Here is a 20,620-nt window from a genome sequence, read left to right as displayed (position 1 = left end):
ATCAGGCTCTCTGCTCAGCAGGAAGCCTGCTTTTCCCTCTCTCCTGCCTGCCTCTCTGCCTACTTGTGATCTCTGTCTGTCAAATAAATAAATAGAATCTTTAAAAAAAAAATCAACCTAGAACTTTGTAACAGAAATCCATGCTCAGGAAAATACTGAAGCTTCATGGAAACAGAACCTTTACTATCTTTTAAAATATGTCTGTCTAGTGATATAGATATTTAATAATTTTATAGCTTTACAATATTCTTTATTTTCTTATACTTTGAATAATCTTGAGATTATAAGCATAAGAAATGTGCAAAAAGTCTTTGTTTCTAAAACATATATATACATATATATTTTTTAATGGGACTAATTTATTGTTTGCAAATAAGTGTTCAAAACCAGCTGTCCTGTTCTGTCCCAGTGCTCCTTATTGATTATGTCACTGTTCCCTCACTGGTAGCTGAGTACATCACGTAAGACAAATGAAATGAAGGAATGGAATGCTAAGCCTAGTTTACCAGACACTTGTTTATTTTTTTAAGATCTTACTTATTTTTTCAAGAAAGGAGAGCAAGATGAGCAGGGGGTGGGGGGGATGGAAGGCAGAAGGAGAAGCAGACTCCCCACTGAGCAGGGAGCCGGGTGTGGGATTTCATCCAATCCTAGGATCCTGGTATCCTTAACCAACTTAGTCACCCAGGCACCCATTTAACTTTAATAAAAGGGTATTTTGGCTACCTGAGTCAGGATGCAAGCTGTACCTGTGCACTCAAGCTGTGTGCCTTCTCATCCCACCTCACTCCAGGATCTTACCGGTGGCACTGCTATTTACAGAGGTGTTCTGATTGTAAGCTTTGTGGGGGTGGGTGGAAGAAGCAAAAGAATGGGAACAGCATGAACACAGTAGTGACATGAAATCTCTGATTAATCCCTTGGAGTAGGTTTCAGTCACAGTGGAAAAGGACTAGGAACTGATAGGACTGACTCCTTAGATAATTTGAGACAGGTAAATGTACCAGCTGAGAGAGTGGAATGATTTTGTGAGCACTGGGACCCCTCTGTGAAACAGAGCACAAAGGCAGACCTGACTGGGGCTCTGCTTTGCATACAGAAATGTTTTCTTTCTCCCTGAATGGAGGCCAAACTCCTGGAAGACCAAGAGGAAGATCCCACACAACTGGCTCAGGCGCTGGCATCTCAGGGTAGGCAACTCTTTCTAATGATACTGTGTACTTCAGATGTGTACAAACAGAAAGGGAGCAACAAAAGAACATCACAGCACCACAAGAAAACTGCAGAGACACTTTGCTTTGAGAGTATCAAATGAGGGTGTATGGGTGTGTCCCAATATAAGTAGAGGTAATTTTGAGAAAAAATAATATTTCTACTTGGATTTCAGAACCATTTGGAAAGCACATGCATCAGGGAGGGTATGTGCTATAGTGAGTGCTGTGAAGTGTGTGAACCTGGCGATTCACAGACCTGTACCCCGGGGGCTAATAATACATTTTAGGTTAATAAAAAATAAAAAATTAATTTAAAAAAATGCTAGCACATGTATATGTAATGGCTATTGCTGAATGACATTTAGTTTTGTTTTGCAGTCATGAGTTCGAAATTTGTTGAACTCTGCTTTCTTGTGAGTTTTACTAATGCCATGTTCCTTAAACTGTTTTTGCATTCCTCAGAAAAATGCTGAATCTCTTGTCCATACACATTAAGGTTTCGCTTTGGTTACTGAGGAAAGACTAGCATTCCTGGCATGGCCAAACAGTTTCCTAGGATTGTGCATGATATGAAAACTGAGACTGGTGATACATTATTCTGATTCTCTCTAGAGAAGTGCTAAGTATGTATTAAAGCCAAAAATGAATGAAATAAGGCTACAAGGATCAAAAAAAGGATAAAAGGGTAACAAGGGTAAAGCATACCAGATGAGGTACATATGTCAGCAGCAAGATTTAAAAAGTTGGTAAGAAATTTGTTGCTAAAACAAACAAAACGTGGATTTCTGCTTCAAAATCATGAGTAACTAGGAGCTTGGTTATACCACCCCTTTTCACAACATAACAACTAGACTCCTGATAAGATGCTTGCTTTGAGGAATCTATAGCTTTTTAGAGGTGGCAGGGATTTCCAAGACCACCTCCACAATTGAGAACAAAGAGAATAACTAACTAGAACTGAGCCTGGAGGCACAAAGAACCTGGGTTCCTAATACTTTCAGACAAAGTGTGTCACTGAGTCATAAAGGCCAAGATCCTAGAACCTGGTACCCAAAATGTGAAAACTAGTATTTTAGTATTAGAAAGTTGGCACAGGAGAACCCAAACGAGGGAGAGTCAATGTGATAGGAAGCCAAGATAAATGTGTGAACAACAGTGAGGAGAAGCTTGTATCAAGATTGAGTAACAAGCCAATACAGGGACTACGGGATCAGTAATGACAAAGGAAGTCAATTTTGAGACTCCTGATCTGATGCAAAAGCCTCCAAAAAGACCACTGAGATAGAAGATAATTATCTCTCCCCAAAAGGAAAGTATCCCTCATTAGCACTTCAGGTTAATAGGAAGAATGACATCAATAAACACAGTAACAGATTTAGAAAACCCAGAGCTAAAGATATTAAAACTCTGAGAACTTCTGTCTTCTGCCCATTTCTTGACTGGATTACCTCTTTTTTGGGTGTTGAGTTTGATAAATTTTTAACAAATTTTGGATAGTAGCCCTTCATCTAAGATAAGGCATTTTCAAATATCTTCTCCCATTCTGTAGATTGTCTTTTAGTTTTGTTGACTGTTTCCATTGCTGTGCAAAAAGTTTTTTATCTTGATAAAGTCTCAATGGTTCATTTTTGCTTTTCTTTCCCTTGCCTTTAGATACGATTCTCACAAGAAGTTGCTGGAGCCAAGGTTGAAAATGTTGCTGCCTGCATTCTCCTCCAGCATTTTGATGGATTTCTTTTTCATATTTAGATCTTTCAACTGTTTTGACTTTATTTTGTGTATGGTATAATAAAATGGTCCATTTCATTCTTCTGCATGTGGCTGTCCAATCTTTCCAACACATTTATTAAAGAGACTGTCTTTTTTCCACTGGATAGTCTTCTTGCTTTGTCAAAGATTAGATGACCATAGAGTTGAGGGATTTCTCTGTTCTCTATTCTATTCCATTGATCTATGTGTCTGTTTTTGTGCCAGTATATCCAAAATATGGAAAGAATTCAGATGTCCATCAGCAGATGAATGGATAAAGATGATGTAATGTATATATACAATGGAATATTACTTGGCTATCAAAAAATGAAATCTTGCCATTTGCAATGACATGGATGGAACTGGAGGGTATTGTGCTAAGCAAAATATGTCAATCAGAGAAAGGCAATTATATGATTTCACAAACTTGAAAACAATTGACTTTCAGGAAGAAAAATATACACATTCAGGGAAGTCAGAATCTCAAAGGAGGTTAAATGTACATCGCAGCGGACACATTTGAAAAGAGAATCAATGAACTACAAGCCATATCTAAATAACTTATCCAAAGAGAGATAAGAAGAAGGAAAATATGCAAGTTTAAAATAAGACAATCTCAGAAGAGGGTAATGAAAAGAAGGAAATGAAACTATTTTGTAACACATGATGGCTACAAATTTTCCAGACTAATAAAAAACCAACCAAACAAACAAAAACCACATGAATCCACAAATCCAGGAAGCATAACAAATAAGGAATCTGCACTTGACCATCATGAAGTATAATTTTAATTGAGAAACTTCAACTAAAAATCTTTCTTGTTAGTTAAAAGATAGCCCCCTCTACAGATTTTTCGCTGAAGATCTTCAAGATGAGTTTCAGATTCCAATCTGTATGAACAACCTTTCTTAGAAATACTGATGAAAGGGGCACCTGGGTGGTTTAGTCAATTAAGCATCACACTCCTGATTTCTGCTCGGGTCATGATCTTAGGATCCTGTGTGGAGCCCAGTGTGGTGCTCCATGCTCAGTAGGGAGTCTTCTTGGGATTATCTCTCTCCCTCTCTCTCTTTCATGCTCTCTTTCATGTCCCCTCCCTGCTTTCATGCTCATGCTCTAAATAAATAAATACATACATACATACATACATAAGATCTTAAAAATAAGATATGCTGATTAAAATACCTGATATAAAATGTTAACCAAAATAAAGGAAACACATTAAAAATACCATACTATGATTTAAAAAGTAATAATCTTCATATTAAATCATGCATTATATACAAAACCTTACTCAAAATGAAAAAATCTAAATGTAAAACTATTGAAGTTTTAGAAGAAAACACAGCAAAAAATCTTCATAAGTGGATTTGACAAAGAGATTTCAAACATGAACCAGAAGCATGATCCACATAATAATCAATAAATTAGACTTATCAAAATAAATAACATTCCTGCTATACAAAATAAACTATTTATTGTGTGAAAAGTTAAGCTATGGACTAGTAGAATATACTGACTGGCACATCATTATTTGGCAAAGGCCATGAATCCAGAACATTAAAAAATTCTCAAAATGTATTCATAAAAATCATTGGAAAAGATACAGTATCTGTCCTGATTAAAATGCTTCAAAGTATAGGGATAGAGGGAACATTCCCCAACTTCATAAAATCTATTTATGAAAAACCCACAGCGAATATCATTCTCAATGGGGAAAAGCTGACAGCCTTCCCTTTGAGATCAGGAACACAACAAGGATGCCCACTCTTGCCACTGTTGTTCAACATAGTACTAGAAGTCCTAGCAACAACAATCAGACAACAAAAAGAAGAGGTATTCAATTGGCAAAGAAGAAGTCAAACTCTCTCTCTTCACAGATGACATGATACTTTATATGGAAAACCCAAAAGACTCCACCTCCAAACTAGTAGAACTCATCCAGCAATTCAGTAATGTGGCAGGATACAAAAACAGTGTTCAGAAATCAGTTGCTTTCTTATACACTAACAATGAAAAGATAGAAAGGGAAATTAGAGAATCAATTCCATTCACTATAGCACCAAGAACCATAAGATACCTGGGAATAAATCTAACCAAAGAGGTAAAGGATCTGTACTCGAGGAACTACAGAACACTCATGAAAGAAACTGACGAAGACACAAAAAGATGGAAGAGCATTCCATGCTCATGGATCAGAAGAATAAACATTGTTAAAATGTCTATACTGCCTAGAGCAATCTATAGTTTCAATGACATCCTGATCAAAATTCTACCAGCATTTTTGAAAGTGCTGGAACAAACAATCTTAAAATTTGTATGGAACCAGAAAAGACCCCAAATTGCTAAGGAAATGTTGAAAAAGAAAAACAAAACTGAGGGCATCATGTTGCCTGATTTCAAGCTTTACTACAAAGCTGTGATCACCAAGACAGCATGGTACTGGCACAAAAACAGACACATAGACCCCTGGAACAGAGTAGACAGCTCAGATATAGACCCTCAACTCTATGGTCAAATAATCTTCAACAAAGCAGGAAAAAATATACAGTGGAAAAAAAAGACAGTCTCTTCAATAAATGGTGCTGGGAAAATTGGACAGCTATGTATAGAAAAATGAAACTTGACCATTCTCTTACACCATACACAAAGACAAACTCAAAATGGATAAAGACCTCAATATGAGGCAGGAATCTATCAAAATCCTAGGGGAGAACATAAGCAGTCACCTCTTCGACATCGGCCACAGCAACTTCTTTCAAGACATGTCTCCAAAGACAAAGGAAACAAAAGTGAAAATGAACTTCTGGGACTTCATCAAGATCAAAAGTTTCTACACAGCAAACGAAACAGTCAACGAAACAAAGAAGCAACCCACAGAATAGGAGAAGATATTCTCAAATGATACTATAGACAAAGGGCTGATATCCAAGATCTGTAAAGAACTCCTCAAACTCAACACACACAAAACAGATAATCATGTCAAAAAATGGGCAAAAGACACAAACAGACACTTCTCCAAAGAAGACATACAAGTGTCTAACACACACATGAAAAAAGTGTTCATCATCGTTAGCCATCAGGGAGTCTGAAATCAAAATCACATTGAGATTCCACCTTACACCAGTCAAAATGGCCAAAATCAACAAGACAGTAAACAACAAGTGTTGGAGACGATGTGGAGAATGGGGAACCCTTTTACACTGTTAGTGGGAATGAAAGTTGGTGCAGCCACTTTGGAAAACAGTGTGGAGATTCCTTAAGAAATTAAAAATAGAGCTACCCTATGACCCTGCAACTGCACTACTGGGTATTTATACCAAAGATACAGACATAGTGAAAAGAAGGACCATCTGTACCCCAATGTTCATAGCAGCAATGGCCACAGTCACCAAACTGAGGAAAGAGCCAAGATGCCCTTCAACAGAGGAATGGATAAAGAAGATATGGTCCATGTATACAATGGAGTATTATGCCTCCATCAGAAAGGATGAATACCCAGCTTTTGTATCAACATGGACAGGACTGGAGGAGATTATGCTGAGTGAAATAAATCAAGCAGGGAGAGTCAATTATTATATGGTTTCACGTACTTGTGGAGCATAAGGAATAATACAGGACATTGGGAGATGGACAGGAGAAGTGAGTTGGGGGAAATCCGAGGGGGAGACAAACCATGAGAGACTGTGGATTCTGAGAAACAAATTGAGGGTTTTGGAGGAGAGGGGGTGGGGTTTGGGTGAGCCTGGTGGTGGGTATTATGGGGGACACGTATTGCATGGAGCACTGGGTGTGGTGCATAAACAATGAATCTTGGAACACAGAAAAAATAATAAATTTTTAAAAATTTATTCATGAAAAAATAAAACTCCCAATTAACAAACAGCCAAAAGACTTGAACAGATACTTTGCCAAGGAGGATATACAGATGAAAAATTAACAATAATTTTTCAACATCATTAATCATTAGGGAAATGTAGATTAAAATCAGAATGAGCTACCAGAAAGGCTAAATAAATAACAATAGTGTTAATACCACATGTGGGTGAGGATATAGAACTAATCAACTCACTCATTTATTACTGGTGGGACTAGAAAATGCTCTGTTATTGCATGAAGCATTGGGTGTGGTGCATACAAAATGAATCTTGGAACATTAAAAAAAAAAAAGAAAATGCTCTGTCACTCTGGAAAATAGCATGTAGTTTCTCACAAAGCCATGTATGTACTCAGCATATGACCCAATAATTGCACATTTGGGCATTTATTCAAGAAAAATGAAAACTTATGTTAACACAAATAGCTCTGTATGTGTGTGTATGTATATGTATGTATGTATGTATGTATGTATGTATATGTATATATCTCCATATATATATCCATAATAGCATAAAACCAAAAACAAGTAAAATTTTCTTCAGTAAATGAATGGTTAAGCAATTTCTCATACAGCCATACACAGAATACTACTCAGCAATAAGAAAAAATAAACTTATGCTACACGAAATAAGTCTATCAGAAAAAGATAGTTATGTCATCTCACTCATATATGGAATTTAAGAAACAAAACAGAGGATCATAGGAGAAGAAAGCAAAAAATAAAACAAGACAAAACCAGAGAGGGAGAAAAACCACGAGAGACTCTTAATCATAGGAAACAGACACTGTTGCTGGAGAGGAGGGTGCTGGAGAGAAGGGGTAACTGGGTGATGTACAATAAGGGGGTCATGTGAGGTAATGAGCACTGGGTATTATATAAGACTGACCAATCACTGGTCTCTACTTCTGAAACCAATAATACATCGTATATTAATTAATTGAATTTAAATTTCAAAAAAAGGAATGAACTATTGATACATGCCATAACTTGGATATATCTCAGGGAATTATGTTAAATAGAAAAAGCCAATCTCAAAATATCACATATGGTATCATTCCATTTATATAACCCTGGAATGAAAAAATTACAGAGTGATTATACAGAGCTCAGAGGTTGCCAGGAATTAGGGATTAGGACAAGAAGGAAGGCAGCTGTGGCTAAGAAAGGGTAGCTCAAGAAATTCTTGCAATGGGACTGTTCTGTATCCTGACTATTATAAAAGTCACATAAATCTATACCCAAAATAAAATTACATGAAATTAAATACATAATCAGGTAAAACTATTGAAATCTGAAAAAAGCCAGTTATATTTATTTGACGTGTTTGGTATTTTTTTTTAAGATTTTATTTATTTATTTGCCAGAGAGAGAGTGAGCACAAGCAGGGGGAGTGGGAGGCAGAGGGAGAAGCAGGTTCCCTGCTAAGCAAGGAGCCCCATGTGGGACTTGATCCCAGGACCCTGGGATAATGACCTAAGCCGAAGGCAGATGCTTATCCAACTGAGCCACCCAAGTACCCCTGGTATTTTTGATTTAATTAATCAGTGTTACATTTCAGAGTACGTATTATTCTGAAGTTACCACTGGGAGAAACTGCATTGAAAGCTATATGTGTGATTTCTCTTTTTTTTTCTTACAAATGCATGTGAACCTACAATTATTTCTAACAAAACGTTAAAAGATATATGTATTAAATTAAAAAAAAACACAATGAGATACCATTACATTATATTAGAATAGCTGAAATAAAAACACTGACATTTCTGGGGTGCCTAGATGTCTTGGTCAGTTAGGCATCAAACTCTTCATATTGACTCAAGTCATGATCACAGGGTGGTAGGGTCCAGCCCCACACCCAGCGCTGCCTCTAGCCCCCTCTGGCTCCAGGCTTAGGGAAGAGTAGTCTTCTCTCCCTCTGCCCTTGCCCCCGCACACACATGCTCTCTTTCTCTCTCAAATATATAAATAAATAAATAATTTTAAAAACAAAACAAACAAAGACCACAATGACATCTCATGTCAGCAAGGAGGCAAACTAACGGAAGCTCTCTTATATTGCTGATGAGAATATAAAACGATAGTTCCTTTAGAAACAGTTTAGCACTTTTTCATAAAGTTAAACATACACTCCCTGTATGACTTACCAATCCTACTTCTGGGTATTTTCCCTAAAGAAATAAGAGTTTATGTTCACATAAAAAACCGTACCTGGACATTTATAGCAGTTACATACATAATTTCTAAAAACTGGCAACAATCCACATGGCCTTCACTGGGTGAATGAATATGAAAACTACCATATTGTATTTTGGGCCCTTGGAAGCCTCTGGGTGAATCATAAAGGCATTATGCTGAGTGAGAGAAGTATTCTGCAAGAGACAAAACTAGAGTGACCAAGAATGTATCAATGACTTTTAGGAGCTAGTAGGGAGAGGAGAGTGTGACTACAAAGGGATAGCATGAGGGAAATTTGGGGGGTGACAGAACGTATCCCGATCGTGGTGATGCTCAAATGGAACTATGTAATTGATAAAATCCATAGACATATGTCCGAAAAAAAAGAATTACAGTATATTTTAATTTGAAAATATAAAATTATTAAATAATAATGGTTTCTGGGTCTGTCAACTTAAACTAACTGCTTTCATTTATAGCAAATCCCCAGTCTAATTTTTTCAAGTCCAACCAGGGAAATCAATAAGTATCTGAACACAAAGACTCATCACCACATGTCACTAAATGATGCCCTAGGGTTTTTTTCTAGAAACTCCTGAACATGATGTTAGGTTGAAGCTAGATATGAGCAGTGGAAGGAATGCCTGAGGCAGAGTCCCAAGTCCTTGACGTGGGCTAGAGACCAGGATAGTGATAAGTAGGTTACACATTTAGAAGTGGAAAAGCACAACATCCTGACCTTGTGAGTTCCAAGACCCTGGAAGCTTCCAGACTCCTTGGGACTAACAGACCAAGAGCTACAGATGGAGAGCAGGCACTCTCCTCTTCTGCCTCTGTCCAAGTTACCCCTAGTCTCATTATAATGCATTTGCATGGCAGTTCTAGCCCTCCTCCCAGGAAGAAAGGCTGCCCAGAGGGTTCTGGTACAAAACCTAGAGTCAAAAACTCCCTCTCGCAGCAAGTGGGAGGAATCCCTCAAGCAGCTTCCATTGTACCTCACAGCTCCTCCTGCCTAGAGAGACCTAACAATATCCAAATCCCACAAAAACACAGCAGCAGGTTCTACCTGGAAGAAACCACCTGCTCTCCCTTAGAGTCTACTGTTCCTTTAGTAAAATTGCTTTCTGCTTTCACTTTGGGGGCTGCAGATCTCTAATTCTTTATTGTATCCATGCCAAGACCCGAGGCACAACGATTTTCATGCACAACTATACCCTTTTCTTCTTTTACCAATGTCCTGTCTTCTTTAAAAATTATACTTGCCAACCATCAATAACAGCCCCTAAAGATTAACCTTTTAATAGAGAAGATAGCACTAATGTTTCTACAATTCTTTTATGTGTGCTTTTCTGTCGCATTTGTTTGATTTCCCTCAGTAGACTTTAATATCATCAACAGTAGCTATCAAAGAATCAAAAACTCTCAGGTTTGGCAAAACACTAATTTAAAATATTTAAAATATTATAATTATCTAACAAATACTTGTGTCTCTTCTGAATACACACACTAAGTGAAAGTCTCTGAAGAGTACATGCATTAAAGCAGTATCTTCCCTACTAATATCTCTTTTAGAAAATTCTTTTTAATATTAATTCAAGAAAGTCATCAAATATTTATTAAGCAACTACCAACTGTTGGCACTTCTTTAAATTTTTAAAGCCAAAATGCTTTCCAAGAACTACTGTTCATACAGCAAATATATTTATGAAATATATATTGTCTATTTGTTTTAGCCACAGTACCTTGAGTGAGGTATGGTGAGACCAAAGGCATCTCACCAGACAGAAGCTGCAAAGAGTTTTAATGTGTTGCTTTCATTGTTGTTGTAGTAGTAGCCCCAGTTCCCTGGGGAGAAACAGCATAAGGCCACTCAGGGAAGCACTACTCTGGGTCACAAGGCAGAGGAAGGGAGGGGAACTGTGAGCTAGCATCTTTATTGAGGTTTCCATTGGAAGTTAAGGGTGAGGCAGGGCAAAGAGTTTAGGAATAGTTAATTTGAATAATTTCAGCTAGGTTCTCAAAAACAGGGATTGTCCCTGGATGTCTAGGGCCTGGCCCTGGGGGCAATTAAGGTGAATGTACAGTGGCCAGCAGTGTGAGGGCCTTATAAGGAAGGTGACTGGTAATGTCAACTTAATTGCTGCTCAAGAGGAACTGACCGGGCTCTATACCTAGTTACATTTACCACTGTCCTTCACATGGACTATTACAGTATCTTCTTTTTTTTTTTTAATATTTTATTTATTTGACAGAGAGAAATCACAAGTAGGCAGAGAGGCAGGCAGAGAGAGAGGAGGAAGCAGGCTTACCGCGGAGCAGAGAACCCAATGTGGGGCTCGATCCCAGGACCCTGAGATCATGACCTGAGCCGAAGGCAGAGGCTTTAACCCACTGAGCCACCCAGGCGCCCCTATTACAGTATCTTCTTAACTGCCCTCCCTATTTCCCACATTTACCCAGTACCAAATCCTCCTCCCCAATACAGCACCCAGAATAATCCTTATAATATACAAAATCATATAACTCCCTAGCTTATAATATTTAGTGGCTTCCTATTCTTTAAGAGTAAAATTTATCATCTCCTGTGTGCTTGATTAGGTTCTATTTCAGGATTTCTTTTCCTTTAGTGCCTGTGGTTCTTGGTCACACTGCTTAGAAGAATGTATATGGCAGATTAGACCAAGAGAGGTGGGCAGCAAAGTTTATTGAATGTTAGTACAAAGCTCTGGAGGAGAGAGGGGGACTCCAGAGGGTTGCCTTTGGAGTTTCTAAGTCTAGGGGTTTTTATGAGTTTGTTGGTGGGCTGTGTTAATCTGATTAACCCTCCATGTGCCTGTTGTCTGATCTGGTTTTTGTCCATGTGCTCATCTACCTATCAGGAAGTTGTTCACAGAGGGAAGGGTGGAAGGCTCTTTTCAGGGTGGTGTGGAATAACAGGATTGAGTCTTTTTCCTTTAAAAGGTAGTTTCCTCTCTTGCACCTGCCTGCCTTTCTTCCCACTGTTTTCCATTAGTTCTATACCATTTGCCACTCCCAAATACTCTCAGTAACTTTCTAACCTCGTCTTTTATAATTTTCCTGTTAACTCATCCATCTTTAGTAAGAAAGGCCCCCATGCTTCTATGTTAGAGCCTTTGAACTTGCTATTCCTGCTGCCTGATATATTCATTTCCTAGAGATTTTCATTGTGTGCTCTTTGGTCTCTTTCTATTCTTGATTCAAACAACAACTTCTCATGAAAACAATCTATCAGTCCTTTACAAAATTTAAATACTATGCAACATGGTCCATCCCCTATCTTCCATTATTTTCCTCTATAATATATCCCATCTAACATACAGATGAGGATGAATGAGAATGTGAGAAATTTCAAGTCAGGCATGCTAATCAGGAAACTATTGCAATAGTTGAAAAATAATTGCAAAACAAAACTGTGGCGGCTACAGTGGCATTACCAGGAAAAGAACAGTTGTAAGTTAAAGAGACAGAGCATTCAAGAGACAAAGAATTCTTGACTAATTGAATATAATGATAAGAGAAAAAGATCATTTCCTGATTTCTGGATTTGGTGATTTGGCAAATGACACTCCCAGTTCCAGAAATTCAAACTACAGGAGAAATAACTGTATTTGTGGAAGAGGGTGGTGGTTAATGGGTTCCAGACAGGCAGTATTGAGTTTGACACTAGAACATTCTGAGGAGAGTTTCCAGTACGATATATTGCTCTAGAACTTCCTAAAATAAACCATACTAGGCTGGATTTCCAGACTATGGAAAAGAAAGTAGCTCAAGTTCTGAAAACGACTCAAGATCGACAAGAAGCCAGAAATAGAGTAAGGAAAGAATAGCAGAGAAGGGAAGGGACAGGTAGGGGAGAGAAGGGAAGACAGGAGAGACAAGAATGAGATTTCAGAAACATCTGAAAGGATATTTAGGTTAAAGCAGCTTTATTTAGGATTAAAGCAATGAAATAGGAACTGTAAAAGACTAGGAAAGGGTATGAAAACAAGAGAAAAAAGAAAATTTTTAAGAGTAGGTAGAAGTCAACAATCTGAAGTGTCTCATGGGAAATAGATAATTGAGATTTAACTTTCCATGGCCATTGGATTTTGTCATTAGGAGCTCACTAGGGATTCATGATGAGTTCTACTGTTATTCACTGGAATCATACAGAAAATAGAATCCATTATCTTCCACACCAAAACCTTTCAAATAATTGGAATCAGCTATTTGAGGCTTTTTTTCTTGAGGTTTTCTTCTCAAAACTAAGTATGTTTTGATATTTAAATATCAAACTCAGTTTGCTAAAAGACTGCAAAAGTTCTACTCTGACTACTCCCAATTCTATCTTATGGCACCTAGTCTCCCACTGATTATCTTAAGGCACCTAGTTGAATGTTTAAGTGCTACAAACAGTTGAATCTTCAGAAATTTTGTCTGAAAGGGACTTTGAGTCTCCAAAATTGAAGACTTGGTTTTAAAAAGGAGAGTCATTTAATCTGATAATAATTAAATTGTGAAAACCTAAAATCTTAAAGAAAAAAGTGGAAAGGAATTCCTTGGAAGTTAAAATTACAAAGTTAAGCCCATTGGTGATTTCTTTATTACCTGAATTTGCCTAAGAAAGGCCTCCAATTTACTATAGTTAATAAAAAATAATTAAAATAATGCATCAATGCACCACCTGTATCATTTCTATCTAGATAAAAAGGTCTCAATGTCTCTTTTTTAAAGAGGGAGTACTTCATATTCTATACAGATATGTTCTGAGACCCCAGTAGATGCCTGAAATTACAATAGTACCAAGCCATTATGTGTATTACGCTTTTTCCTAATAATACATGCTTATGATAAATTTAATTTATAAATTAGGCACAATAAGAAATTAACAATAGCTAATAATAAAATAGAACAACTCTAACAATATACTGTGATAAAAGTTATGTGAATGTGATCTCTCTTCAAAAATCTTATTGTACTGTACTCACCCTTTTTCTGATGATGATGTGAGAGAATAAAATGCCCACCAGCTAAGATGAGGTGAGGTGAATAACGGGCGCTGTGACATCGTTGTAGGTTTCTACGGACCTTCTGACCATGTCAGGGGAGGATCATCTGCTTCTGGATCACAGAAAAACACAGGTGACTGAAACCACAGAACATAAAACCATGGATAAGGAGGGACTAATGTAATCTGAACTTCAGGAAAATTCATTAGATGCTTTTAAAATCACAGAGAACAAGATGAGAAATAGCCTACTATGTATGAGAAATGCAAAGGTGGCTTCCCATTTATTTTTGGTATGTAAGTTAAAAAATACTTGAAAATAATGAAGGAAAACTTGATGAAGTAAGATATTTGTATAGTATATTAGTTTATCTAAAAATAAAGTAAACATTCAAAGAGATTTTGGAATGTTAAAATATTTTACATGCATCATGATTTTATGACGTATACATTACAAGATACTATCAGCATTTCGTTAAAACACTTATGCCTCACTTTAAATGAATTAGCCATATTCACAGTTCTGAAGAACTGGATTTTTGTGCATTTGCTGCCGTAAAACTGATTTGTAAAGGAGCTTACAATTTATCCTTAAACATAAAATAAAAAAAAAAATTATTAGTGGCTACCTCTAGAGACTGCATTACTATGCGAACTTAGCTAAACTGGAACTCCACTTCCCAAAACTCTCTCCCCTTTATTGGTAGAACAGACCATGCAAGAAATTTGCAAGAGATGTGAAAGGTGGAAGTGAAGCATCTGCCATGTTTACACTTGAAAATTCAGTGTACTGTTAAATCTAATGCAGATAGTAAGCTATCAAGGATCTTTTGCTAGGGTGATCAATCTTTCTGATTTAACTGAGATTGTCCCAGTTTCTGTACTATTAAGTCTCCTATCCTGGGAAACCCCTCAGTGCTGGGAAAATCAGGACAGTTTGTTGCTCTACTCCTGGCCTGCCTTGGTGGGACTCATCTCCTCCAGCCCAGAGTGAACTGAACTTGGACTGGACTTCTTTAGTTACTCTGACTCCTGACATACTTAGCTTCGTGAAGAAAGGCATTATCTTTTCCAGCAGGTCACCCAATCATCAAAATTAGAAGCTAGGATATAATAAAAGAAAGATGGTCTTATTCTGTTTGACCTTATTCTTCCAGTCATCAGTGGAAGTTTCACTTGCCTTTGTTTCTTCCCACCTTCAGGTCTGTCTCTTTTTCTCTTTAGTGTTGTCTGCTCCACTGCCTGCCTGGCTGCCTACAGACCAGAAACAAACACAGAAATAACAGCCATAGTAAACTGTTTACCAAGATCCCATAACCACATCATGGTAAATCCCTATAATAAACTATTTACTCCGTATCACCTCTCTGCTTCTCTGCTCAATGATTGATATATCACCAATGATTTTGTTCAGTCATCACCTACAGAATAAACATAGCTATTTTAGCAGTAATAATAATTATTCCTTGTATCACTATAGTATTATATATCTATTAAGTACTTATATAACATGAATTTATTGGTCACAAAATTGGAAAGCAGAACTTATATTAATATATCCATTATAAAAAGACATATGAAATAAAACTTTGCTCTTTTTTGTTATTAATAATTTCTCCTCTCTAGAAAGTAATTAAAATGGCCATTTGGCTGGGCATTTAGATTATATAAGCTCTTCTACCATTCTCAAGAGTCAATGTGTATAACATGCACACAGGTAACCAAATGATGAATAATCATCTTATGTTAGAGAATCCAACTTCTGGCTTAGCAGTTAAATCAACTTTCTTATTCCAATTTACCTGAATCTCAATCCATGTTAACTAGTTATTTTTTTTTTTGGACCAGTAAGTTTAATTGTAAGTACCTAAGAAAGAATTTAGGCTTTATTGACTCAAACCATAAGTCAATATTCTTAATTCAAGACTTTAATGCCAATATCTTTATTTTAGGTTTGAATATTTTTTCTTAGGCATTAACAATACATTTAATTTGGGCTTCTATAATCCATTTTTATAACACAACTATTCGATAGCAGTTTTTTTCTTCCTCTTTGGCTTCTATTTACCCTGTGCTCTCTTCCTGCATGACTGCTCCCTAAACCAAATTGCCCCAAAACCTGCATAACCTTAAGGTCTCTCGCATGAGTTCTATAGTTTATCTTATGGCATCTGTCTTTTCCCGTATATTTAAATGGTGATTATTTGTTCACAAGACCTACACTTAAATCACGAATAAAGGAGAAATATAATGTGTTACTTCAACAGATACAGAAATTTGATATCAAATATCATATTTAATTTGGAAAAATTAAAACTCATTACACGCGCGTGCGTGCACACACACACACACACACACACAGAATAGAAAGACCTACCTTAAACTGAAATTTTCTCTCAGAAATCAGAATTTGAAAAGGAAGCCAGCTATTACCATGTCAATTTCATGATGTCCTGGAGGTACTGACCAGTGCAAAGAGGCAAGGGAGAAAAAAGAAATAAAGTTATTATTATTTACAGAAAATATAATTATCTACAGTGAAAAATCAAACATATAATCAAACATAAAAATCAAACAGTAATCAAACATAAAAATCAAACAGTAAACTATTCAAAGTAAAAATGAATTTAGCAATGTTGATGGATATAAGATCAATAAACAAAATCAGTTACATTTCTATTGCTATTCTATATGCTATGCTACATGCTATTTATTCAAAATAAAACTTGAGGACAATATCATGCATAAATTGTGTCAAAAAACATTAAATATTTGATAATAAATTTAACAAAAATTATGCAATCCTCTACAAAAAAATAGAAAACATTATTAGGAGAAATTAAAGACGCTCAAAGTTAAAAGGAGAAACATGCTATTTTCATGGATTGGAAACTCAGTATCATGAAAATGTTAATTATTCTCAAATTGGTCTATAAATTCAAAGTAATCACAACGGAAACCATAGAAGGCTCGGTTTGTGGGTTTGTTACACCTGTGTTTGGATGTGTACACTAACAACCAGATTCTACACAGTATATGTAAATGAAATGGACCAGTATTAGTCAAGAAAATTTTGAAGAAAAAAATAAAGCTGGAGGATCAATGCTACTATCAAGAAATATTAAAAGCCACATCAACTAAGAGTGTTATTTTTAAATACGAGACAAGAAGACAAGTGGAACACCACAGAAGATGTAAGAAAAGAACATGTGTATGGTTACTTGATTTACAAAAAAAAAAGTGAGTGTGAAGTGCATTGGATCTTTTCAATAAATAGTGTCATCAACTGGAAAAATCAATTTTGGCAAATCTATTATAGATGTATGACAGCCCTAATTTAGAAATATAATAAAATTTCTAAATGATAATAAAGAAAAAAAAACTTTATGACTACAGCAGGGGAAAATTTCTTAAACATCAAATTAAAAGCATGAACCATAAAGAGAAAAATTGGTAAATTGCATTACATTGAAATGAAGAGGTCCTATCCACCACACACACACACACACACACACACACACACACACATATACACACAAAATTAAAAGTGAAAAGCCCAGTAAGTGTGAAAGATGTTTCTAATAAAATACTTGATATACTACTAGCATCCAGATACATAAAACACAAGTAACATGAAAATAAAAGATGACCAATGAAAGAAAGAGCAAAAGACTATTCATAGGCACTTCCCAAAGTCCAAATAGCCAGTAAGAAAGTTTTCATGCTCATTATTTATCAGGGAGTGTAAATAAAATCACAAGAGACTGTAATACCCCCAACATGCTTATAACACTCACATGTTTACTAGTGTTGACTATGTGCCAGGTAATATTCCAAGTGATTTACACATATTAATTTCACTAATCTCCACACTAATGTTAGTACTATTATTATCATTCCTGTTTTTCAGATGAGGGAACAAGGCAGGAAAGGGATAAGAAACCATCCAAAGTAAAAAAGCTACTAAGTGAAGGAGTGGGTAGTAAAAGGAGCTCTGACTCAAGCCCAGGGGGATTAGCTATGATGTCCACATGTTTAACTTAAGTTATACCACTTTTCAAACTAGAAGAGTAAACATAAATTGAGTCAGACTTTTAAAATCTATAAAATATTTTTGAAGAGTAATAAATAAGATCTAACCACTGTAAAATATACCTAACTTTTTAAGTAGAAAGATATAAAATATATTTTTCTGGAATTAATATATCATTTTACTGAAATTCAAATTAAAACCTCATTGTTTGTCTCTTGAGTGAAATAAGTCAAGCAGAGAGTCAATTATCATATGGTTTCACTTACTTGTGGAGCATAAGGAATAACATGGAGGACATTAAGAGAAGGAAAGGAAAAGTGAATTGTGGGAAGTCCACAGTCCCTGACTGTGGACACTGAGAAACAAACTGAGGGTTTTGGAGGGGAGAAGGATGGGGTGTTGGGTAAGCCTGGTGGTGGGTATTGTGGAGGGCCCGTATTGCTTGGAGCACTGGGTGTGGTACATAAACAATGAATCTTGGAACACTGAAAAAATAAAATTAAATGAAAAAAAAAAAAAGAATAGAAAAATGCAATTTACACTTTACAAAAAAAAAACTCATTGTTTTATTCTGTTGGGAAATGGATAGAAGTCATCTTAATATTAATAAGAAATAAATCATTAGAATAGCCATGAAAAGTATGAAGTGATGAACAAAAGACTTGTTAATGAAGAACTTGAGTTATGAGATATAAGAAAATTCTATAAAACCATTGTAATCAAATCAATATGACACTGAATTTATAGTACTCAAATCAATATGACACTGAATTTATAGTATTCAGCAGGATAGACAAATAACTAGACTGGAACAGAGAATCTACAAATAGAGAATTTAATATGACTATAGTAGGCAGAATCTAAGATCTCCCTCAAGTTTCCAATCTCCGAGTATATACACTCTGTATACCCCCATCCACTGAGTATAGGCGGAACTTGTAAAAATGGTAAGATTTCATTCCCATGACTAGGTTACATTATATGGGAAAGGGATTTTGCAAATGTATCTAAAACCCTTAATCAGTTGGTGTTGAGTTAAAATCAAAACTGGTAATATCATCTGTGAGTGTGGCCTTTCAGGCCTACTCTGCTGGGATAGACTGGAAGTAATTATCTTGCTGCCCTGGAAGCAGCAAACAGACATGCTGACCACTCCCTATGGAGAAGGCCACATCAGAACCTGAGAATGGCTTTTAGGAGTTTAGAACCCCCAGGTGACAACTAGCAAGAAGGTGGTGACCTCTGTCTTATAAATGTAAAGAACTAAATTCTGCTCTAAACCAAAAGCACAGAGGAGTCCCTGTCTCAAATGACATCAAGGTTCCAGACAACACCTTGATTGCAGCCTGATGAGACTGTAAACAGATTAGTAGCTAATCCATGCCTGGACTCCTGACTCACAGAAACTTTGACATAATAAATATGCATTATTTAAGCTGCCAAATTTTTAGTAACATTATGCAACAATAAAAAACTAACACAATGACAAAACTGACATTTCAATACGATGTAAAAAGATTTTTTGTTTCATAAATTATACCAGAAAACTATATACCTGAAAAAAGAGAAAAATTTGAGTCTTATCTCCTACCATGTTTAAAATATATTCAGAATACTATAATAAAATGTGTAAAAAAATACAAAAAAGGACACATTATGCACAATTTAATTGTGGGAAACATCTTAACCAAGGGAGGAAATCCAGAATCTAAGGAAAAAGATATATTTATACAAATAAATGTTTAAAATCTTTGCCATGGCAAAAGTTATAATCAAGTTAATAAGCAAGATTAGACTTTGATAAATATTTACAAAACATAGTATCAAAATGTGATTATAAGTAAAATATGCATTGAACTCATAAACTAACAAGAAAAAGACAGAACCTAACAGAAAATGGGCAAAGGAGAAGCTGTTAGCAAAAGATCAACAAACAACAAACATTCTAACTCACAACAAATCAGGAAAACAAAAATAAGGAAACAGGTATTACTTAATGTAGCAAAAAAAAAATTTTTTTTTAAATCATAGGACCTAATGCTTATAGGGATATAAGGAAAAACTTATTCTCATTGGTTGAAATGTAGATTTTTCTAGCCATTTTGAAAAAGCAAACTGGAAACACCTCTTAAAACTTCAGGACAGAACAAGCTCACTCCTGAAAAATTAACTTCAAAAGATAAAAGTACCCACCTGTAAGCATATAAGTAATCAAAGGATATGGGTGGCTGATTTTTATTAATGTGCTATTTATTTTATTTTCACAACTGACTTCTATTACTGCTATAATTTGGAAAACTGCAAGTAAGGAATATCATTAGAGAAAGAGAGAGAATAATAGTAAGAATGGCTTGTATTTATATAATAATTATTATGTGTTAACCACTACAAACATTTTTTACATATTAACTCATCTTTTTGATAATTTTATAAGGTAAGTACTAATTTTGCTTTGAAATATGAATTGTTCAAAAACACATGACTAAATAGTAGTAAATACGAACACGGACAGGAAGTCTGATTTCAAAATCTTCAACTTTTAACCACTCAATCTGCATACT

The sequence above is a fragment of the Meles meles genome, chromosome 4 (genome assembly GCF_922984935.1).
Source record: "Meles meles chromosome 4, mMelMel3.1 paternal haplotype, whole genome shotgun sequence".
Taxonomy (NCBI): Eukaryota; Metazoa; Chordata; class Mammalia; order Carnivora; family Mustelidae; genus Meles; species Meles meles.
This window is presented reverse-complemented; position numbering follows the sequence as displayed.